This window comes from Desmodus rotundus, chromosome 1, assembly GCF_022682495.2.
Source record: "Desmodus rotundus isolate HL8 chromosome 1, HLdesRot8A.1, whole genome shotgun sequence".
Lineage (NCBI taxonomy): Eukaryota > Metazoa > Chordata > Mammalia > Chiroptera > Phyllostomidae > Desmodus > Desmodus rotundus.
Window position 1 is genome coordinate 22,534,757 of NC_071387.1, and position 24,851 is coordinate 22,559,607.

At 46.5% G+C, this 24,851-nt stretch overlaps 1 long non-coding RNA gene across 6 annotated transcripts in view; it reads left to right on the forward strand.

The window, feature by feature from the left end:
- The window catches only part of LOC112304430 (uncharacterized), a 153,235-nt gene that overhangs the window by 50,211 nt on the left and 78,173 nt on the right, over positions 1-24,851 (forward strand). For all 6 annotated transcript variants that reach the window (XR_011651128.1, XR_011651130.1, XR_011651131.1 and 3 more), the window contains one exon: positions 3,614-3,745. This is a non-coding gene — a long non-coding RNA (uncharacterized lncRNA). The remainder of the gene's footprint in view (positions 1-3,613; positions 3,746-24,851) is intronic.

Consider the following 24,851-nt stretch of genomic DNA (forward strand, 5'->3'; position numbering starts at 1 on the left):
TGTGTAAGTAAGAGGATACACTTCTTCTCAAGACAGTTTACCCCATTTTGGAAGAGCACTTTGCCTTTTTTTTTTTTCTTTTTTATTTGTTGATTCTAAAGAGAGAGAGGAAGGGGGAGAGAGCGACATCGATTTTGTTGTTCCACTTATCCACACATCCATTGGTTGACTCTCGCATGTGCCCTGACGGGAGCAAACTCACAACCCTAGTGTATCGGGACAACACTCCAACCACCTGAGATACCCAGCCATGGCATGGCACTTTACCTTTTGAGGGTTGTTTCCTTTTCAGTTTGATGTGGTCCCATTTGTTTGTTTTTGCTTTTGTTGCCTTTGCTCTTGGAGTCAAATCCAAAAAAAATACAGCAAGACCAATGTCAAAGAGCTTTTCCCCTGTCTTTTCTTCTAGGAGTTCTATTGTGTCAGGTCTCATGTTTAAGTCTTTAATCCATTTCAAGTTAATTTTTGTGACTGGTGTAAAATAGAGGCCCAATTTCATTCTTCGTGTGATTGTCTAGTTTTCCCACCACCATTTATTAAAGAGACTGTCCTTTCCACAGTGAGTATTCTTGGCTCCCTTATCGAATATTAGTTAATCATGTATGCGCAGGTTTATTTCTGGGCTCTGAACCTTGGTTTGTTATCTATTTTTATGCCAGTACGTACTGTTTTGATCACTATCCTTTTGTAACTGGAAATCAGGAAGTGTGATACGGAAGTTTAGGAGACATTGATTTCTGAGCCCTGATGTATTCTTCCTTGGGTGATGCCTATTTACTTAAGTCCCTGGGAACCTTCTCTGGCTCCACAAACTCCCGCTATTCACGCTGTTGCTCCCTTCTCACTGTATGGGATGTGTTCTATATGTCTGCGAGCACCTTGAAGGCGGGGATTGTCTTGTTTTGTTTATTTTTAAAGATTTTATTAATTTTTTAGAGAAGAGAAGGGAAGGAGAAAGAGAGGGAGAGAAACATTGATGTGCGAGAGAAACATCGATCGGTTGCCTCTCTCACACCCCCAAATGGGGACCTGGCCCCACAACCCAGGCATGTGCCCTGACTGGGAATCAAACCAGTGACCTTTGGGTTCACAGGTCAGCTCTCAACCTACTGAGCCACACCTGCCATGAGTGTCTTGTTCATTGTTAAGTCCACAAGACCGAGTTCAGTATTTGAAGAGTAACAGGTGCCAATAAATTAGTTCCCTTCCCATCACTGCATAATGTGTGGTGTCCGCAGGGCAGGCTTCCAGCTACTCCCCTTCCGCGTCATCGGGAGAGCCCTGATCCTCTGAGCAGATCGATTTCCCTTTCTTTGCTGCAAGCCTCAAACCTAGGTTAGTCTTTCCAAGTCTAAAACCACTTCAATTTTAAAAATTGTACTGAAAGAGGAAGAAAATGACTTTTCGAGGTCAGGTAGTCGGGTTGATGGGTCAACTGGGAAAGAAATAGATGAATTCTAATCTATCGTATGAAACTCTGTCCATAAAAATCAAACCGTTCTATTTCTGATATTTTCACCTCATTCAGTGACATTGTTTTCTTCTGAAGAATAGAACATTTATTAGTCAGACTCTGGGCAGAGGAATGAAATAGCCTGGATCTGGAGATAAGGGGCAGCTTCTGCTGGCCAGCTGCTGTTCTTGCCATCTAACAAATACAGGTTTAAATGAAAACCTCGTAGCCCTATTGCTGCCTCTGTTCCAAAAGAGAACTATTTACCTTGAACCCTAGTCTTGCCTGCCTTTAATGCTGCTTTTGAAAAATATCGAGTACTTTTATCTCACTGTGTGCCTCTCCCCTCCCTCCCGGCCCAGCCTCTGCCTTAGGGGAGCCTTATAACCACTCACTAGATCATTTCAATAGCCTTGACTTTGAGTTCTCCCTCCATCCTTTTAAATTTACCCCCCACACCACACTCTTTCTAAAGTTCAGCTCTGGCCTCCATGTCAAAAGCCCCCATGGCTCACTGAACAAGGGCCAAGTATGTGAGCGTTGTGAACGTGGCCTTGAAGGCTCCCTACCTGTTGTTCTTTCCCATCACATTCTTTCTCCTCCAGCCAGTTTCACCGACAGCTGCGTTGTGAACATTTCCTCCCTTTTTCTGGAGCACTGTTTTCTCCCTTGGAATGTGCCTTCACCCAAGTCCTACTCTCTTCGTCTTCTCCGCTCTCTTTAACTCTCCCTGTAGCCTTCTTCTATATCTTTTTTCCTTCCTTTACAGCCTTGGCCCTTGCGGTTCTCTCTTGAATGCTAGATCTTTGCATGTCTGTCTCCTCCTTCAGGGCCCAAGTCAAAGTCAAATGTCGCCTTCCTCCATTTGTTATAAGATTTGACTTATGCAAGATTTGATTTAGGCCTCTTATTTACTTACCCGAACTTTATTGAGTTTTATTATGATGAACTTAGCACTCTGCTGCGTACCAAGGATGCCCAAATGAATAAGACCAAGTTGTTCTCCTCAAGGGCCTCAGTTGAGTACGAGAGCCAGGAAAGTAATTTCAAAGGCCTCAGGGTATTTATGGTACAATGCTGAAAAGAGCTGTAATGGAAGTCTTGTGGGAGCACGGAGAAGGACGTAACTATTAATAACTATGCCTGGGGGGAATCAAGGAAGGTTTTAGAGAGTAACTGACTTTACCTGGATAATTACAGTGGAGAATCCTTATTTTAGAATGAATGAAATTGAACTAAATTATACTGTTCTATTTAAGACCTAGAATTTATCTGTGTGTGGTAAATATTTAAACATGAGGGATTCTTGATTTTCATACACAGTTTTAATGGGCATTAAATATATTCAGAGTAGGTACTTTTACTTTTTATTCATAAAAGTTTCAGCATTTTTTGTTTAGTTGAGTTTACAACAGATTGATGGGGCAAGTAAGATCAGTAGGTGGAGACCGAGTTGGTGGGGCTCTGGCTTTTCTAGTTGAAATGAGGAGAGTGTAAGGCCATGGGCACACAGCTGACTTGTTTTTTTTTAATCCTTGAAATAAACTCGATTAAGTAGATCTCTTATTCCTCAGATAAGCAGGCACATTTCCAATTGTTCTTTGCATGTCCCAGGAAGGTGGGTGTCTCTTCCTCTTTTTTTCCAGCTTTATCGAGATATAATCAACATATAACATTGTGTAAGGTATACAGTGCGATGATATGATACACATGTTTTGCAAAATGATTATTGCAATAGGTCGCTTAACACATCCATCACCTCACATAATTACATTTTTGTGTGTGTGAGTGGTGAGAACATTTAAGATCTCTTTTAGCCACTTTCAGTCATATAATGCAGTATTGTTAGCTGTCCTCACTATGCTGTACATTACATTCCCGGAAGGTATTCATCGTGTAACTAGAAGTTTGTATACTTTGACCAGCATCTTCCCATTTCAACTACCACCCAGCCCCTGGCAGCCACCACTTTACTTTCTCTGAATCTAACTCTCTTAGATTCTACATGTAAGGTTATCATAACAGTATCGTCTTTGTCTGGCTTGTTTCACTTCGCACAAGTCCATCCGTGTTTTGCAAACAACAGGATTTTCTCTTTTTATAGATGAACAGTATATGTGTGTGCGGGTGTGTATCATATTTTCTTTATCCATTCACCAGGTGATGGACATTCGGGTTGTTTCCATGCCTTGGCGACTGGGGATAATGCTGCAGTGAACACGGGATGTGGACATCTCTTCAAGACGGTGATTTCATTCCTTGGACATCTGTTCCTAATCAATCTTTGTTCAGGTAGGCAGAAATAGAAAATGTCCTAAGTCATAATTTCCACTTTATAACTACCACAACCACGTGGCTTTATTTTTCCATTATACGTTTCCTTCCTATTAGTCATCAGAAGTTGCAATTACGTATTAATTCGGGGTTATTTGTTGACTATCTGGGTCTCTGCTATATTGAAAACTCCACAAAGGAGGAAATTTCTATTGTCCACTGTTGTCTTTCCATATAGAGCACCTGGCATATAATTGGTGCTCAAAACATATTTATTCAACAAATGAATGAATGAGTAATGCTGTTAATCTGAGTAAAAGCCAAACAGAAGATAATAGGAAGATCCACATAAATTAAAAGATAATTGGGGTTGTAAAGACACCTCCTCAGGGTGCATATCAACCTGTTACAGTTCACAGAGATATTTCAATTGGGTGTGAATTCCAGGTCCCTAGCTATTCTGATATTTTCTTCCAAAGGGATAATTTAAATTGGACTCCTGGGGCAGGAGGTGCTCAAAATTACAGGCAATGGAAATACCTTTCATTTGCTCACTTAGCAAGTAGTCTTTTCTTCTAATAGAGGGGAGGAAATGCTAGTCAGTTCTCTATAGAACAGAATATGTTAACATTTTAACATACTCAAGCAGAATATTCTTTAGGATAAATTTTAATAAATGGGTAAAGTCGGTATAATTTGGGAATAGGTCATTTAACAAGTAGCTCAAATTTGATGAACAGAACGTTGAATAAATGGGCATTTTATTCTTCCGGGTATCAAACTCCACTTGCCTTTTGGTGGGAGAGGCTTACGAATATCTTTGTCGCTGAAAAAGGGGACGGATTCACCCAGATCGTTTGGATGGAGCTCAACAGTCTTCTGGCAAACCTGCCCTTGTGGTTTCCCACCCTAGTGTTATGAATTGACTTGAAGTTGTCTAATTCTGCACAAGTCTTAGGCTTGTTTTGGTAGAAAATGATAGTTGAAAAGTGTTGGTGCCTTTTGGCCAAAGATCGCCATGAAGGTACTCGTCACCAGTTAGGTTCCTTGATGTTACAGGCAGATGCCTCTCCTAAGATTTCTGCCCCCTGGTGGACATACATCATGTTAATTCTCCCCACCCTGAATCTAAGCGGGCTCTGTGAATGTGTTGCAATATCACTCCTATAATTAAATAAGATCAAGTCATGATCCTTTTAAAATTTCTCCAGGTGATTCTAATGAGCAGTTCTCTGGTTTGAGAACCAGAGCAGTAGTTCTCAAAGTGTCTGTCTAGGACCAGGAGCATCAGCTGCACCTGGGAGCTTGTTAAAAATGCAGATTCTTAGGCCCCGCCCCAGCCCTCCTGAATCAGAACCTCTGGCGGTGGGGCCCAGTGATCTGGGTTTTATGGGCCCTCCAGGGGATTCTCATGCTCTGGGCCACCACACAAGCCTCTGCGCTGGCTCTTTGGTGGGGAGTGAGGGAGGAAAAGGGGTAGACCACTCTTTAGGGGGATTTCTTTCCCACCAGCAGTTCATTCCTTCTGAGTTTCAGCCTGCCTTTTTGAGGGTTGAATTTAATGCTGGTCTATCAGTGAAACAAAATGAATACATGTGTAACTGGATTAACCAGAGAGAATGCACATGTACACACTCTCACATTCGTTAGGCATATTTTCCAGCAAACAGTAACATCAGACAGTTTTGCCTTATGCATTGTATTAATTAAAACAGGGGCGTTTACTAGTTTCATTCTCACTGCATTTCATTTTTCTTGGTGTTTAACAGCACTTTAAAGGATATTCACATAATAAAGCAAACTTTAAAGACACCTTGTTGTGGCCTCACCCAAGCTAATTTCCCCGTTTACAAGGATCGACTTTTTTTTTGTTGGATAGACATGGATTCCAATGATTAAAGGTGGGTGAGGGCAGTGGGTCTTCTTTCCCCAAACCTCACTTCTGGGTGATGCGTGACAATGCCAGCCACGTCTAACAACAAAATAATAAACAAACAAGCAAAACCCAATACAATGATAGACACAAAGATGGTGGACCTATTTTGTAAGCCCACTGAAGTGTGGCCCCTTTGTTCTTGTGATTCTCCAATCCAGAAGGTTCACTTGGTTCTGAACATTGGCTAAACTTCTCTGGCATCGGGATATTTGGCAAGCCAGACTTTCCCAGGCATCGTAGGGTATTTATCCACCCTGGACCCAGGCAGCTGTCATGCTCCCCCAACCACTGTCCCCTAGTCCTCGTGATGACCCCAAACACACACATCCGTTTCCGAACCTCTGAAAACTCTGGGGCTGATGTGAGTAAATGGAATTCTTGACCTAAAGTATTAATAAAAAAAAAAATCTGATTTTGATACCATGGTTTTTCAAAATATTCTGTTAATTCAAGTCAGAATGGTTCTGGAACTGCTCACATTTCACCAGTGAATCATTATTTCTAATATCTCTTATGCTAATGACCAAGATCAATATGCAGCCGCAGGTAGTGATATTTAAAGCAGGCACTTGTCATGGTGCTTGTAGCAGGCGCTGGAGGTGGAGTGGGGGCTCTTGATTAGGGTCTTTCAGATGCTAACCAGCCACCTCTGGAATGTGGATTTCTGATTAGGATACTTCACATATTAATTATCCGTTTCTAATGTAGGGTATATTTAAATTTACACCTCCTATTTCCCACTGTCTGTGCAGAAGCATGTTAATGTAAATTACAGACGAGGGACTATAACTGGGAGGGAAACCGCTTATGGTGGGTGTGGAAATTAGCACGTCTGGTGGGCAATCCACCGGTGCGTGTAAGAACGTCTTGGGATGGGCGCCTGCTTTTGACTCAAGGATGTCATGACCAACTGTCCTGGTTTACCAGGACGGGGGGTTTCCAGGGATGGGGGGCTTTCAGGGCAAAGCCCAGGACAGCCCGGGGCAAACTGGGACAGTTGATCACCCTACTAGTGACTCTGCCTCTAGAAATCTAGCCTGAGGTAACGAGCCAGGAGAGGGTACTTTTAGTAGGTGTTCGTTGTCAAAGCGCAAATGTGGACGCTGTCTGAAGAATTCCCAATAGGGAATTTGTCGAGTAAGTGTTGGTATAACCATCAGATGGGATAGTTCTAAAAAATTCTAAAAATTAGTCAGCGCAGGCTGCCATGACAAAATACCACAGACTTGAGCTTACACAACAAATTCATTTTGTGCCAGTTCTGGAGGCTAGAAGTCCCAGATCAAGATCGATCAGGGTTGATTTCCGGTGAGGTTTCTCCTCCTGGGTTGCAGAGGGCTGCTGCTTGCTGTGTCCTCAGGAGACGGAGTGCGCAGTGAGCCAGCTCTCTGGTGTCTCTTCTGATAAGGGCACTAATGCCATTGGAATCAGCACCCGACTTTATGACCTTGTTTAGCCTTAGTTACTTCCTCACTCCAAATACAGTCACGTTGGGGGTTGGGACTTCAACATATGAGTGTCGGGGGACAGAATTCAGTCCACAGCATTTTCAGAGACCACTTGTGGAGAAGAAGAAATGTTCACAATGTCTTATTTTTTTTAAATATGTTTATTGATTTTAGAGAGAGGAAGTGGGGGGGAGAGATAGAGAGAGAGAAACATTGATGTGAGAGAGAAACATCGATCAGTTGCCTCCCATACATGATCCCACTGGGGATCCGCAACCTGGGTATGTGCCCTGAGCAGGAATCAAACCTGCAGCCTTTTGGTGTACGGGACAACGCTCCTGCCAACAGAGCCACACTGGCCAGGGCCACAGCACAAAACTGATGTCACAAAATTGTGTGTGTGCGGTATGACTAAGACAGTGTCTTATAAAACAAATATATGTGTCTATAGGAAGACTATTAAAAATGGAAATTAAGGTGATTTTAAGTTTCTTTATCCTTTCTGTAGTTTCCTGTATTTTCACTTGTATTCCAAAGTTTAAAAGGCTGACTTGCCCTGGTTAGATGTCTACGGGACCAGGGAAAATGGGTGGGACACCTGGTAGGGAGAACAGTGGGGTCTGTGTTGGTGGTGACTGGAAAAGAACAGATGAAGAGGGAACCTATAACATCTGTGTAAACCCGAGTTGAGTATTCCCTGCATAATTTGACCAATTGAGCCATACCGTTTATGAGAATGGGTCATTAGGAACTGACCACCATGGCTAGAATCCCAGCCCTTCAGCTTGCCCAGTAATGCCTACCCCACTGGCTAATTGTGAGGTTAGAGTAAGTTGTTACACAAAAGGCCTCAGGAAAGTGCCTGCCAAGTACAAAGGTGCTCAGTAGATCAGCTGGGGTTAGTATTATCTGTCTCATCAGAATGCCTGGCTTTGCCTCTTAGGCAATGCTTAGAAATTCTTCCAGTATCATGGTCTTGGACAATATTCCTTGTTTCTTTGAACAGGTTTGTTAATTATTATTAGACTTGTTAGATTTGATGAATAAGAACACAGGACACTCAGGTAAATCTGATTTTCACATAAACAACGAATAATTTTTTTTACTCTAAGTATGTTCAAATATTGCCTGGGGCATACTTGCACTACATAATTATTACATTTATTTTTATCTGAAATTCAGATTTAACTCAGTGCCCTGCATTCTATCTGGCACTCCTAATGATTAGAGATATGATTGCAGCTTTGAAAAGAAGTCCAATGATGGCGGTCTCTTAATCAGATCCATGTAAGCCAAGCCCGCCCCGGCTGAACTCCTGGTGCTGGCATTGCCTGTACAGCAAGGAGTGCATGGAACAACCTCTGTGTAGGTCCTAACTTGGCAAGTGGCACATGGCACATGCACAATAAATCAGGCAGGAGAGCCTGCCCATTACTTGCCATGTGATTTGGGGGAAATTACATAATTGCTTTAAGCTTCCACGTCCTTAAATGCAAAATGGGGCTGATAATAGACCTGCTTCATTGTGAGAATTAAAGAAAATGAGGTAATTCCCAGCGCTTGGGAAGCATGGTCTGGAAGTGAATGTGAGGGTGGATTTCAGAGAACAGGATAGCAGGGAGGCGGGCCAACTCCAGTCCTTGCAGTGAAGTGCGAGGTGTATCTGATTGCTGCCGCAGTCCTCTGTCCTCATGATCTTTCTTGCCTGGAGAAACAGTAAAGACATCAGGAAAATGACCTCCACTTCCCGTCCCCCTCTCAAATCTGGCATGAGTACCTTAATTGGTGGAACCTAATTTGGATGGCAAACCCTAGCTGCAAGTGAGCCTTCAAGTTGTAATGTCCATTTCCAGCCACTCTGAATGGGAATGGATGCTGAGTGCATTGGGTGCTGCTTGACCCAGCAAAATACCATGAAGGTGAAGGTTGCTGTCAAGGTAGCTTTCTGGATCCAGAGGGAGTTATCCAACTCCCGTTCTCTAGGACACAGGATTAGCTCTCTTGCTGCCTGGGTACTCTTTGTGTTTGAGATGCAGCCTTAATTCTTCTCCTCCTCTGCCTTCTACCTTCTTCCTCCCTAGGGACCAGTCTCAAACCTGACACCCATTCTTGCATCCTAGACTTGGCTATGGGTTGTCAGACTTCTCGGGCTTGCCAGTCTGAATTTCTCAGCATTGCCTCTCCTGGTGTGACCAGCATGGGGGCTCTTGGGCTCCCCAAGATATAAACTGAGAGGAAACCCCAGAGAAATTTCCAGACAGATTTTATTAAGCTTATGCTCGAGCACAAGGGAGGCAGCAGAGAGGAAAGGAAGGGCCTCTCAACTGGCCTGGGGGCTGGCTCCGCTTGGCTGCTTTTATAAGCTGGGGACAAAGCAGGCTTGCATGAAAAGGTGGGCTTCTTTTTTTTTTTTTTCTTTTAAAGCGGGCTTGTGGAATTTTTTGTGTTAGGGTATAAGAAGCAGGCAGTTGGAAGGGAGGTAAGACACTTTTCAAAGGGAGTGGAGGGGTGGTTGCGTTCTTGTGGTGGGCTTATCCAGTGTTTTTTTTTTCTGGCCATCTGGCATCCTCGGAATCCAAGCAAGGGGCAGCAGGGTGGCACCAGCTCTGTGGTGTTTCTTATTCGGTGTCTTTGGGACCCCAGGCTCCAGTTCCTGTGCTTTCTCACTGGGTCCCTTGTCTTTGGGCCCTATTGTCAAATAAGTTTCCACTGCACTTTGAAGTCTGTTCTTTACCTACAGATATGCACTTTTTCTTATCATCGGTAGCAGTTACAGAGCAGGTGCTGCCGCAGGGTGAAGGGGCACGCCCCAGGCCTCTGGGAGGGGCAGCCTAGATCAGACTCAGCCTTCCGATTCTCAGCATGTCTTGAACAGAAAGTCAGGAAATGGAAAACCGCCACTCCAAATGGCAAAGCCTGACCAGGAGAAGGGACCCCTGTCTCTGAGTAATACCATCATCTCAAAAACTCAGTTTCCAGATCTGTAAAATGGACTTGTTGTGGGGACACTGTTGTGAGGATCTAGTGAAACAGTGGCTATAGAGAGGTTGGGGGCTGCAGGAAGGAGAGGCTCCCTTTTCCTGGTCTCCTTCTCCTGCAGGATGGGTGCCTGGTTGGTCTCTGAGGAGACTGGGTAGAGGAGATTGGTCTTACTCTTTCCAGGTGGGTTGTGGCCTACAGGTGTCTGTCACTGGACACACAATCAGCCACCATGAGGATGCTGCTGCTCTTCCCCATCTGGCTCAGATGCCACAGCACTCAGCTGTCTTCAGAGCAAAGGCATATTGGTCCCCAGTGAACGTTCAAGTGGGTATTTCCTGCAGTGGCCTCTGGTGACCACCTGAAAATCTCACAGAGCATGGGGCAGAGCATAGGTAGGTTTGGGGAACAGGGCTCAGCCGAGCTACATCACCCCCTCATATCACAGAAGGGCCGAGGCCTCGCTGTGTAGGAGGTGGTGGAGTGAGGATGCAAGGTATGCTGATGTGGGGGCTGTCCAGACCACTCCCTCCCTCCCTCTGCTTCTAGCAATCCTCTTCCTCCAACTCCCGACCTGTTGCAATGTTCCCCTTGCTTCCCTCTTCATGCCACTGCTTCCAAAAGACATAATTGGTCCCTTCTCACCCTTTCCTGATGTGTGGCAGATTTTGCATGGTCCTGAAAATTTTTAGTGATTAGCTTATACCATCACCTTTCATTGGCCACTGGTGAACACAGTTGTGTTAATGAATGTCAATGGCCCCCTCTGAGCAGGCATGCTGCTTGGGACATGGGAAGTCCCTTTTTGGGGAAGAAAAACAGTGCCCACTTCTCTCAGTGGGTACAGAGCTGACAAGACCCACGGTTTGGCCTGCAGAGAGCAGACTATATATCTCAGTACCCTTCCCTGCTTCCCTCAGTGCCTACTTCCCTCAGTGCCCCTTAGCCAGGGGCTTTGGTGCAGTGTGCAAACCGGACAGCCACGCAGGAGGGCCCTGTCAACGGCTTTCTGCTCATGTACAGCTGGGGCGGAGGGAGGGCGGGCTCTTTGTCAGGGCCGGTGGGTGCTCCTTGCCCCTTGCATCACACAAGAAGGAAAAGTGAGCTCAGATTATATTAATGAGGGTGTAGTGGGGTGAATCATATACCCTTCTTCAAAAAAGATACATTCAATTCCTAATCCCTGGAACCAGGAAATGTGACCTTATTTGGAAAAGTGTCTTTGAGATGCAGTTATAGCTTAAGGATCTGGAGATGAGATCATCCTGGATTACCTGGGTGAGCCCTAAATCCAATGACAGCTGTGCTTGGCAGAGAAGGCAGAGGAAGAGGACAGATGAGGAAATACAGGAAGCAGGCTGCGTGAGGATGGAGGTGGAGACTGGAGTCGTGCAGCTGCAAGTCAAGGAGCACCACGTGATACTCACAGCCACCAGAAGCTGGAGCAGGCCAGGAACAGAGTCACCCCTGGAGCCTCCAGAAGGGCAGTTCTGCCAACACCTGACTTCGAACTTCTCGCCTCCAGAACTGGGAGAAAATGAATTTCTATTGGGCTAAGCCACCTAGATTGTGGTCACTTGTTACAACAGCCCTAGGAAACCAAAGCAGGAGGATGGGAGGGGATTGAAGGGGAGACGACACAGGGGTTTCCCTCTCCACATTATTACTCACACCACAGCTTTGTTTTGCTAAGAGTCTTTTTCCATCCCTGGCCGAAGTTATATCCAAATCACCTTCCTTTAACTTTCCCTTGTTGGTAAGACAGAGGACGCTCAACCTGCCCTTCTACAGTTTTAAGTACCTGTAACCCATTATTTTCCCTCCAGGCATTATTAATCTCTGTACCATCCAACACAGGACGTGGCATGTGGCAGTTTGTTAACTAAGGTGACCAACCATCATGCTTTCCCTGGGACAGCAGCATTCCTTGGGACGTCAGACTTTCAGTGTTAAAACTGGGACTGTACTGGACAAACCAGAATGGACAATTGGTCACCCTTATTAACTGCATGAATGAATAGCCCTGATCCCATTGTTTTTGGAGCAAGTCACCCAACATAAAGTTATTTAGTCCCAGTTCCCACCCCACCTCATTCCAGGTTTTCTAAGCCTCCCAGGGTCCTGTCTTTCCGGGGAGCCCACTCCTCAGGCTAGAACCACTATTTGGGCACCAGCTCTGACTGGGTTCTGGGGACCCTTTGCTGAGTGCTTCCCGTGTGTAGTTCCAGCTCCCTGTCTTGACTGTTCTGTTCTCTGACTTCTTTTCTAGTTGATTTTTCCCCTCTTGCTCAAGAAATGTTGACGTTCTCCCAGATTCTGTCCTTGGTCCATTCCCAAATAGGTCATGGATGACCTTGAGACATGAAATTAAAACAAAAAAACCAAAGCAAACCACTTTGAATGCTATTACCAACTCCTTTTATTAAATCCAGCATTCCATCTGTCAACAAGCTTTGCTGAGTCCCTCCTCTGAATAAATATTAAATCAATTCCCTTCTCTCCATCCCCATGGTTGCTGCCATATGCCAGAACCTTATCATTTCTTGTCTGTTACTGAGATTTCCCATTTCCAATCTTAACCTTCCCAGTTTATCCTTTTTATTGCTTTAGAGTAATTGTTCTAACATGCAAATATTACTTCATTCCTTCCTTGCTGAAAATGAGACAGAGGTTCCCTGAGCTCCACAGGATGAAGTTACAACTTCAACTTGCACATGACCTGCCCTTGTCCAACAGTTTGGTTTCATCCATCACCTTTTGCCCGTCTCAGACCCCACATCACTATCTCAGTGGACCAGCGCTGCTGCCTCTGTGAACAGACCCTTGGACCTACACATCCCTCCCTCTGTGCTGCCATCCCAGCCTCCTCTAGCTGGTCACTCCTGCCAAGCCTTCAGAAATCAGCTCCCTCGTGTTAAGCGGGGTGAGATGCCTCCTTTGTGCTGTACCAGCCATGTGTGTTCACTGCCCTCAGAGCGCTCCCCTGACTGCTGGTCAGTCTCCCTCACTGGGGGGTGGGCAGCCCGAGGGCAGGGCCGTGTTCATTCACCTTTGTCTTCTCACTCTAGGGCGCTTGGCCAGTGTAGGTGCCTGTGCTGGTGTGTAGAGTTTCCCCCCAAATTCCTGTCCACCTGCAATGTAAGCATGTGATCTTACTCAAAAATAGGCTCTTGCAGATGTCATTTGTTAAGTTGAGGTCATGCTGCTTTAGGGTGGGCCTCCAGACCAGTATGACTGGTGTCCTTACGAGAAGAAAGGACAGACAGCGACACAGACCTGCACAGAGAAGATGGCCACGTAACAGCCGAGAGAGATGCAGCTTATAAACCAAGGGACACCAAGGATTGCTGGCAGCCTCCAGATGCTAGGAAAGGGGCAAGGAAGGATCCTTCCCTATAGCCTTCAAAGGGAGCATGGCCCTGTTGACTCCTGGATTTTGGACTTCCGGCCTCCAGAACTGTGAAGGAATAAGTTCCTGTTGGTTTAAGTTACCTATTTTGTAGTCCTGTGTTACGGCAGTCCTAGGAAACTAATACAGTGCCCCACATGTTTGGTTGGCTCATGAAAGATCTAACACCTCTCCTCTTTCCCCACAGCCACTGGGAGAGACCTCTGTCAACTCCAAGCTAGAATGTTCTGGTAGCCTTATGATCAGTCTCACTGTATCAGCCGAATGGAGCGGCACCATGAGCTTTTGACTCCCAATGGATCCTGTATTTGTTAGGCTGATTATTAGAGAAGTTTTTCTCATGACCTGACTACGAGGTTACCTGAATCCTGGTGCTAAAATATGTCACCTCTGCCCTCAGCGAAGCTTTTATGCAAGGCTCTGCTGAAACCTAAAGGGACAACGATTCTGGATATCACTGAGCTCGCAGAGCAAGCCACATGCCTGTGTTTGCACCTGCTCGCTAATGAATGAGAGTCTGTGTGGCGGAATCCTGCCACTTGCTCCCATTATAACACAGGGGAGCCCTTGGCCCGAGGACCTCGTGTGTGCATGTGGTGAATAACAGAATTGCCTCAGGTCAGCTCCAACCAGGAAGGTCGTAGAAAGAACTCCGGTTTCGGAACGAGAGAAACTTGGAGTAAAACCCCAGCTCCACCGCTGGCTGCCTGAATCCCCTGTGATGTTGCTTCAGAGGGTGGTGTCTCTAGTCCGAGCCTGCCTCACCAGGTTATTGCTAAAATTAAGCGGGATCAAGCCTGTGAAAGGCTGCGGGTGATCCAGATGGCCCCTGTTCTCTAGGAAATTGCACGCAGTCACCCGGCTGACGGGCGAGGCGCTGTCTGGGGCCTCGGCCCTGAGGACAAGGCTCTTTCCCCTGAACTAGAGATGGTGGCCCCTAACGAGGGCCTTAAGCATTAATTAGGAATCTGGACTGTAGCCCCTTATGCACTTTCATATACATTTTCTACTTTTACTCTCACAAAAGCCTTTTATTTTTGAACTTCTTATCCTCATTAAAAATATAGCTTAGCTTTGGGAATGATGGTCAAAGCAGGGGTTCAGCTCCCCACAGCACTCAAGCGCAGTGGTTCTCAACCTGGCTGCCGTGGGAGAGCTTTGAAAAATCCCCATGTTCGGCTGCCAGCCATAAAACAGAAAGCCTGACACTGGGGCCCGGGCATCAGCACCTTGGAAAATGCCTTCGGTGGCTCCGGAGTGCAGCCATGTTTAAAGATCTGTTCTCTAGAGTTTCCAAGTCACTATCCCCCAAATGAAGGAATATGAACTTTTGCTCTCCTGGGAGGACAGCAGATTTCATAGTCCCAATTCTGATGACGGGAAAACCAAGGCTCAGACAAAATTCTAGAAGAGCCTGGACTGGAAACCAGATTTCCTGGTTCTGCCGCAAGGCTGTGTCCCTGTGCTGGGGGAGGGGTGTGTCACATCACTGACCTGGCAGGCTCCCTTTCAGCCGCGCTGGAGAAGGCCGCCTTGGGCCCATGGACCGGTTTACCGCTAACTAACCAGAGCAAGGTGCCGATGGCCCTGACGCCAGTGCCCACCGCCTGGTCTCCCCTGCCCTCCCCTGCAGTGCCTGGGTTCCCTGCAGCACGGAGCAGAGGCCGAGGTGGCTTACATACAGGCCAGTCCGATCATTTCATTCCTGCTTCTGTTTTTCCATCTGCCTTGTCATAGGGTATGTGGTACGGGCTTGTCTCTGCCAGACACTTTAGAGGCTCTGGAATGGAGAGAGCAGCAGGAGCCCGGAGTGTTGATTTCATGGAAAAAGCTGGGCTTTTCCATGGATCATTCCTCTCCACTGCCCCTGGGTACTCATGCCCCCCTTCCTGATTCCCAGGGGGCCACCAGCAATTAAGACACAGCTCTGAAAAGCAGAAGGCTGTGACAGCCCCACAAATCAGCCTCCACATCCCCACCCCCAACACACCCCCAGTCCCTCCCAGGACAATGCTATCGAGTCATCTTGAGTGAAGGAATCAGAAAACCCCAAGGCAGTGAAAGAGAACAGGGGCCTCTCTTTCTCACAGTGGCTGCGATTTCAATAGAGAGCCCTTCTCGAGCAGGATGGAGCAGTTCTTCTGGTGTGTCCCTAACAAAACCTGACCTCTTCCTTGGCGGCATTTGGTGGGCCCAGAATCAAGCTGGGGTTCTTTCCCCGCCATCGCCATAGTCATAGCAACAGCTTTGATTAATGTGGTGGCCCATTAGAGGGATAATGTCAGCCCTAATCAGAAACGCCTCAAGTATCTCTCTTTGCATTTTGGTAAATGGCGTAATCACATTACAGTTCGATGCGTCTGGGAGCTGATTGCTGTCACGAAAAGTCTGCCTGATTTTCCAGGTTAAGGGGTGTCGGGGGCCTGAGACGTAGCTAATCACCCTGCATTGTTGGGAGTGTTCAGAGAGAACACAGAGGGCACAGGGACTGCGCGGCATGTGCTGCCCTCCTCTCCCCTCTGGGGTGACAGGAGTTCTCTGGGCTGGTGGTCTGTTTGCAAGGGGTGCCTCCCTGAAGGAGATGGGATGGGAGTCAGAGAGAGGCGGCATTCACTGTCGTGGTAAAGCGTAAAGGGAGCAGAGGCATGGCTGGAAAGAACAGGTAGGCGGCTGAGTTGGGCTTGGCTGTTCCTGCCCCTTGTCCATCAAGCCTGTGATGGACAGTCAGCCTCAGGTCATGCCACTGGGCTGGAAAACTGGCAGGAGAGCCCCATGCTGGCCTGAAGATAGGAAACGGCAGGAGTGACATGGACTGCAAAGGCACATAATGAGTGTGGACTTGACTTCCATAATAGCACTTGGCTGCTGGCAGGCCCTGCTTTGCTGAAGAATCTGGGGAAGCTTCCCACTCAAGGGTGGATTCTTGTCCACCCTGGGGAGAAGGAGACTTCCCCACCTCTCTCTTTTCACTAGCTTGGAAACCAGGCTAAGAGACGTGACATCTCTTGTCCCCATGTTTATATAGCGAATTGATGCTAAATTTCACCTCCCAAGGGACCGTGCTTTTTGTCTCTGCAAGTCCATGGGTGACAGCAACAGTAAATCGTCACCACCAATGTTGAAAGATTAAGAGGAGGACCTGAGGAAATATGCATTGAGCCCCCAGAGGCTATTTTTAGATGCTCCATGGAGGTTTTTAAAAAGGACTCAGACAGTTAACTATTTATGACTCTCTGAATGCAGACCAGAAATCGAAGGCGGCACTTGGCTTCTCCAGTGCTCAGGAAGTAAAGTCCTCTTCAAGGCCTGAAGCCACTTTGGGGCCATTACATGTACTGTCTCTTGGACGACACTTAATATCTAGCATAATGTTTTCATTTTTGGCCATGACACTAGTTTTTCTTCTCGGTGTTGAAAATTATCTCAAGAGTAGCTGAGGAAACTGAGTCAGTGAGTGAGAACCAGCTCAGAGTCACAGGGTTCGTCTGTGGCCCAGCTCTGGTGGGAGCAAATCTATTGCTACTTGGGCCAAAGCTCACTTCAGAGGGTCCAGCTGAATGTCCCAGGGCAGATTTGGGTGTGGGAAGCTCCTTGGGGGGACCCAATTCAACAAACAGACAAGACGTCATGGCCCCACAAGTCAACTAACTTCTGTCTTGCATCTTTCTTTGCTTCAAGCCAACTTCCCACCTGAAGGAGTCAGTGTTCTCTGCAAGGAGAGGGTGGATTAGACATGGCAAAGGACACAGACTCTCTGCCTGCCCTCAGACCTCACAGCCTGGTGTTGTAGTAGCAGTAGCACAGAATGAACTTCCCAGGCTAGGATGTACCCCAGCTCTGGAGGGAACTGGCAGTGTTTCCCTCCCATTATGGTGTCTCCCCAGTAGCCGGGTCCTTGATCATCTGATCCTTTAGACTCAGCTGACCAAGGAATCGGAACTTAAAGCAAATCAAGGATGTAGGGCCTTGGCCCCACACAGCCAATGGCTTTAAGCTGAACCCACAGGAGACCAACATTTGAACAGAAAACCACGGAGGGATGAATGAACATTACAGTGAGAGTTTCCATCTGGCCCTTGCTGGCACCCTCCCCACAGAAGCCGCCTGAGCTGGCTGCCCCCCTCCCTGTAGGCTCAGCCTGATGCCAGTCCCTGGGGCAGTCCTGACAGAGACAAAATGTGTATTAATAACCTCCTTCCCATAGCTCAGTGGACAGGCTTCCCAGACCTCGGATTCAGGGGTCAAGCCACTGTGACTGCCTCCCTGTGCCCTTCCTTCTGTTTCTGCTGATGACCACATCCAGCACTTGGCAGTCCAGAGGTGAGCTCTCCATTGCCACATCGGCATAATGGACCATATGGATCTTCCTCTCGGTGCCCGCTCTCACCTGACTCTTCAGTTCTGGTAGCGTTGCCTTTTTGCAATTCCTATTGGCTACTCTGGCACTGACCACGTGTGGAACTGGGCTCCCTCAGACACTGCTGCCTCTCCAGGACCAGTGGCTGTAGCTGATTCTGTTTCTGCTGACCGCTACCTCCTCCAGCCCCAGCGCACTCCTCTTCCCTGACCACATGTGCAGCACCCTCGTTACCACCTGGCACAGTACTTGCAGGCTAACTTGCCAGTCTTCCCCCTCCGGAGCGGGAGCTCATTTGTTTTCTCCTCATTGTATCCCCAGCGCCCAGCACAACACAGCGATGTTTAATACGTATTTGGTGAACAAAAGCATAAAATGACATCCCGTTACTATAGAGGGATTGACAACTCACTTGATTTTGCGGATGCACATCTGTCTCTGTTCATTGAAACGGAAAGAGCAAGTTCAGGATTCAACCCTGGTAGTCACTTCTGAAAAGACGGTCTCTTTCCAAAGACTTGTGCTCACTACAAAAGAGGTGTCATAATAGGAACTTGTTCCCTTTGTTTGCTTTATAATTGTGTTTAGTTGCTCACCATTCTGCCAATTAATCGAGTGTTTAGTGTTTTCAAATAAAGAAATGGTAATTTTTTCTTTAGAGTTGGACTGGAGGGGAAATGATACTGGATTGGAGACGACAAGATGGCTCTGGCCAATTATTGCCTGTATATTTTTGAGTGAGTCACAAAGTATGTCGAAGCTTTAGTTTTCTCACCTGGAAATTGTGGTAGATGGACTCAGTAATCACCAAGTTCTCCCCCGGTTTATTGCCTCTGTTAACGTGCACTTCTGTTTCAGCAACACAAGTCTGAAGCATACTCTTTCTGTCTTTGTTTTGGCCAAGTCAGAACTTCAGGGTGGAATCCTTTCCACAACTTCCAATATGTTGCCACCAGGTGGCAGAAGCGTGCCACAGTCCATTGGTCCCCGGCACAAAGAGTGAGCATCTTACCAGAGACTGAATCAAGACAGTAGCTTTCTAAGTTGGAGGCTAGTGTCTTAGAGGTTGTGAAATAGCAAACACTCACTCTTATGCAAAACAACAGTTCCAGGGTTAGCAGTGACTGGATCTAGGAACAAATGCTCAGGGACCCAGATTTATGTGGTTCCGAATTTGGAGGGCACTGTGTCTCAGCTCCTGGTGGTCTTCCCCCTGCCTCTCCATAACTGAGTGGATGAAAACCTGTCACCCCAGCAGTTGAGCCAGAGTTGATGGATGTTATCCTGTTCTTTTAGTTCTTTCATGTTCCCTTCCAGGAAAGAGATTAGGACTGAGCTCAGCCAAAGTTGGGACAGCTCCCTAAGTCCTTTTTCTTTTTTTTAAACTATTTATCTAATTACAATGCATTTTTCCTTAAACAAAAACTCAGTAAGAGAAATTTCATCTCCCTCCTTCCCCTGTCTGTGGTTAATTTTACATATCAATCAAACTGGACCATGGAGCACCTAGATATTTTTGGTTAAACATTATTCTGGGTGTTTCTATGAGGGTGTTTCTGAATGAGATTAACATTTAAATCTGAGTAGAGCAATTTGTCCTCCTTAATGTGGTGGGCCTCATCCAATCAGTTGAAGCCTTGGATAGAACAAAAAGGCTCATTCCCTCCCAAATAAGAGAGAATTCCTCTTGCCTGACTGCTTTTGAACTGGGACGTTGGCTTTGACTTGATTGGTTGGCCAGACTTCAGACTGGATCTTCACCATGAACTCTCCTGGGCCTCCAGCTTGGAAACTCACCCTGCAGACCTTGGGACTTGTCAGCCAAGGCCTTATCATAAATCTCTTTACGTATAAATATAAACTCATGTTTGTGTGAGTTATGTATATACACACGTGCATGTGTGTATCCATATATCTCCAGTTGGGTCTCTTCCCTGGAGAACTCTGACGAATGCACCTCCTAGCTGGCTTTTGGTCACTTGGTTGTGCACATACACACACTGAGCAGCGACTTTGTGCCAGGCCCTGTGCTAGGCTTCAGGAATAGGGAAATGAGCAAGCTGAACATGTTCCCTGCTGCAGGGAGCTTCCAATCTACTGAGGGGGGTAAACAGCCAAATACTCACACAAGTGTAAAGACAAAGCTACAGCAAGTGCCACTGAGGCTGGGGTTGCTGTCAGAGTCTAGGAGGAGTAGAGAGGGGAGACTTAAGCTGCACTGTAGCCAGGAGCCACACGTTTGAATTTAAATTAGTTAAAATCAAACACAAATTTTAAAAGTTTAGTCCAGTGGGTAGCCATATTTCAAGTGCACAGTTTCCACCTGTGATTAGTGGCCACCCCATTCCCTCCACCGTGAGGTAACTTTTGATAATCCTTTGACTTTTCCGACAGCTGGAACTGGCCCGTGTGAATTCTAGGTCCACATCCTGAAGAAGGAAAAGAATCGGCCTAACTCATCTCTGAGCAAGGCCACGCAAGTCATGGCCCCTAGTCTGGGGGACAGGCTGCATTGGAGGCGAGGGTTCACCTTTGTTTGTGCCCCTTGTACAGAGCCTGACTGTGTGTGTTTAGGTGTTCAGAAGAAGGTGTGGCTTGCCCAATGCCTGCTACTCTGACTTCATTCCTAACTTCTCTTTTTCTTTTCTTGTCATCAGTAGCTCTGGAATGGATTTAGCATCTTTTATTTTCTTACCTGCCATCAATTCTTCACTTCCTTTCATCACCTGGTACAGTGCCTAGCACATAGATACCCAAGAAATATTTATTGTTTCGATGTCCACCAGTCAAAGGCCTCGGGGAACATGCCTCTAGTTAAACAAATATAGGTTGATTTAGCGTGCTCCAATAAGGGAGAGTACACGGTACCTGGTGTGACAGTGTCGGAGAGGTTTATTAAAGGACTGGGGCTCTGACTAGGTGATTCAAAGAAAGGGCCAGAGAAACAGGAACTAGTTTTGCATTAGATGCTCTTAGGGAGTGGGAGTCATTCAGCAACTTGGCATTTCAGAAACCCTGCTCAGGAACTAGAGAGAACAAAGCAGGGCTGAGGATTTCTATGGGAAGAAAACAGCAGTCACTCAGAAGTAATTTCTTTTCGGCTCCAGTACGGCCTTGCCTTTGTTTGGTTAGAAACACTATCTATCACAGTGTAACGGACAGCAGGGTTGATTTCCACTTTTCCAGTTAATTTTTTTTTAAAAAATTAGCTGAATAAATATTTAACTTTACCCAAACGTAGAGGCAATTGCAGTGGGTTACAGGTAAGACTGAGATACCATTTTTAAACCAGCTGAAGTGACCCTTCACATTATCTGTCTTTCAGGTGATTGCTTTTTACTGACTTTGAACAAGATTGGCCCTTACTACAATGATATTACATAGATTCATCTGAGGCTTGATCTACCACTTTGGAACTAAATAGCGATGTCTGTTTCTCATTGTTGGTGTTTTAACTTTGATTGCTCATTCAAGGAAACTCCGCAGTTGGTCAGTGGCCCCACACACTCCACGTGCCATCTGCACGGAGCTACGAACAGAGTCACCTACTTCCTGAGTCTGCGGCACCGGGCTCGCGAGGCTCATCTTGTCCCCCAGGCGTCACCTCGCCCATTGTTCACCTGAGCTGCTTTCAAGCAAGTGCACCCTGGCCTGGCATGCGTGCAATTGATTTTTAGAATCTGAATGGAAAAACTCATTTATCCTTGCAGCATCTTACTCATTTTCATCCAAAATTCTAGAAGCTTGGAAAAAACGCCTGTCATATCTGCTATCACTCTGACTCTTTGTCATTTGTAATATGGTTTGCATCTCTTCTCTGCGGTTCACTCATAACATTGGCCAAAAGTTGAATAGGATACTCAGAAGAACAGAATCCCTCCAGCCTCATGAGCAACACTCTTTTGATGTGGTTGTTGGTCTGTTTTTAGTATGATTAACCCTGTATGAGTTAGTATGATTTCACCCCTGTATGTGCATGGATAGAATGATGGCTTTTTGCAACTGTGCATTTTGAGAAGGTTACTGCAGCACAGGGAAGCTTACAGAGGGTGGGGTTGCTGGTGGGGGAGTGTGAGAGCAGGGAGACCAGTGGGGCTAGTAAGAAATAATCCAAACTTGAGGTCATCAGTTCTTAAACTAGGGCGGGGTGCCTTTGGAAATGAACAGGGAGGTGTTGTTGCTATAAACATTGTGAGAGCAAAATTCAGCAGGTCTCTGAACAGATGAATGTGGGGAGAAATGGGAAAAAGAGGAGGTTAGAACCTGAGTGATTGCATGGCGTTGTTGTAACTGGAAACACAGAGGCCTGGGGGAGGAGCTGTTGGAGGCGTAGTGAGGTGGTGGAGGGAATTCTTGCTGCAAAGTGATGCGGATAAGGACCGGTGTAGTGGCTACCGAGAACCATAAAGGGATGTTATAGTTCAAGTGGTTGAAAGGTAGGTTAAAAATATTTTTAAGTGCCCAAGGTTTATTTTTATTTACTGTTGAGAGCAGACAATAGAGAGGGAGAGGTAGAAGATGGAGGAGAGGTTGGGGGTGGCCGATGGAATAAGGTCCACAAGTGGCCACAGGCATGGCGATCAGCCTTCAAAGGCACAGGAAGGGAGGGCCCTGGATGAGCGCATATTTTAGGTCTTTGAACGTGCCAAATTTATCTCCTCTAAGGGCCTTTACAGCTGCTGTTCCCTCTGCTCAAAATGCTTTTCCCCACATATCCTCTACTTTTCCTGTAGATCCACACATGACTGTCTTCTTTTTATTCAGGCCTCAGCTGGAAGGTCACCTGCTCATCCACCTGACCATCTGCCTGTCACCAGACTCCATGCCAGGGACTGGTCCTGCCCCAGCATGGTCTGGGACCTCCAGGCTCTTGATTCATACAGGAAAGAATTCAAGACTGAGTCACAGTGAGAAAGAAAGCAAGTTTTTTTCAGGTAGAGAAAAGCAGCTAGGATGTGGGCTCCTGGAAACAGGATCAGGGGTGGGGCTGCAAGTCTCACAGGCCGTTGCTGCAAAAGAAGTGAGAGTGCGTGTCCAAGGGGACGCAGGCGAACTTGTGAGTGAGTTGTGCGCCGGGTCAGTCTGTTCTTGGGATTTTATGTTTCCAAGGCTGGGTCCTTTCTGAATTTTGTGCCAAATCTGACTCCACCTTCTGGTTGGGAGGGGGGTCTTGTTCCTAATATGGTCCATTCCGGAAGTGTCTTGGCTTTCATCCCCTTCTACTTGTGGTGTCCGTTTTCATTGCAATGATGGTATAATGAGCTTTGAGGTCAGTCTCTGATCAATTCTTCCTCCATCTTGGACTGATCAGGTTTTAGCCAGTCCTCGTTGCTACTGTTGACTTCTGTGACCACCACTGGAATTTTCTGCCCTAAACTATTCTCACTGAGCTTGCGTGGAGGTGGGGGCTCTGCTGAGTGGGCCTAGTGCCTTATCGGCCTAATACTTCATCTGCAATTATCTTATTTGCTCATCTGCTTTTTGTGTGTGTGAGCTCCATGAAAGCTGGGACTTGTGTGTGTTTGTTCAGGGGTGCACGTTCAGTGCCTGGTACATGTTTGTTGAACAAATGAACAGCATGCAGAAAGCCCGAAGGGAGTTTACTTGGGGGAAGTGAGGAGCCGTGTCTTCGTCCTCTTTTCACTCTGATGCTTGGGAGAGAACAGGCACGCGATGCTGAATGCAGAAATGGGCAATCGTTGCACTCCCAAGTAGGCACCCAAGAGAGCTCAGGAGGCTTGGACAAAAATGTCTGTAACTGCATCATTCATAATGGGTAAGAGGTGGAAACAACCCGAATATCCATCAGCTGATGAGTGGATGAGCAAAGTGTGGCATATCCATGTAATGGGATATTACCCAGCCAGGGAGGCAATGAAGTACTGATACTGTCACAACGTGGCTGAACCTTGAAAATGTTGTAAGTAAAATAAGCCAGACACAGAAAGCCACATATCATATGAGGCCATTTCTATGAAATGTCTGGGATACATGCAGTCAGAGAGACAGAAAGCAGATTAATGGTCACCAGGAGCTGAAGGAGGGGGCAAGGGCCCTGATTGCTTAGTGGGTACAGATTCCTTTTTGGGATAAGGAAGATGTTCTGGGGTTGGGTGGTGGTGATGAGTGTGTCACATCAGGAATGTGCTAGAAGCCACTGAGTTATACACTTTAAAATGGTTAAAATGGTGAATGTTATGTTATGTACATTTTACCTCAATAAATAAAGATAGAATGGATCGGCGTATAAAGTATAACTGAACTCTAAAACACACAGGACTAATACTTCAAACTCACTTACAGACAAATCGAAGAAGCATGTAGAGCAACCCTGAGGCATGAATCTACAAAACATACATTGTTCAGAGTTATCAATTCACTACTCAGAGGATTCTTGAAGCGTTCCTCCAGATTGTGAGTGTTCATCTCCTTTGCATGAGAACCACTTGACTCCTAGGCAGATCTTTGGGGGAAGTATTTATTGCAGGAAAGAAGACCTGCTTTGGGTAATTGCAAATGCTGCTACTGAGTGTAGAAATGTTTATTCAGTGACCAGAAAGCAGCTCCTCATCCCTCCACTCTCAAACCACAGCCCAGGACAGCCAGCACTTTCAAGAGGTTGTTCTCCCACGGTTTTGAGGAGAGGGAGTCCAACAAGGGGTCTCTGGGGGATAAAAAGGATACAGCAGAAGGACTGGCAGCTGTGTTGAGAGCTCTGCACACTCTGGGGGCGGACCCTGGGGCAGGCATCTCCACAGGAGCCCCGTGCTGCAGGAATGATGCCTCCTATTTCTAGCTGTGAATAGACCTCTAGTGGCCACTACTGAAATTAACCAGCTCTCTCCAGAGTGAAGAGACTGCCCTCTCTGTGCGTGAGCATGATTCCTTTCTTTCAAGGCACTACAGGCTGCAGCCCAGCATCCCAGCAGCGTTAAATGTCCTACAGGTTTCGTTTGGTCAAATGTGCTCTTTACAATCACTAAGCAATTTTTCTT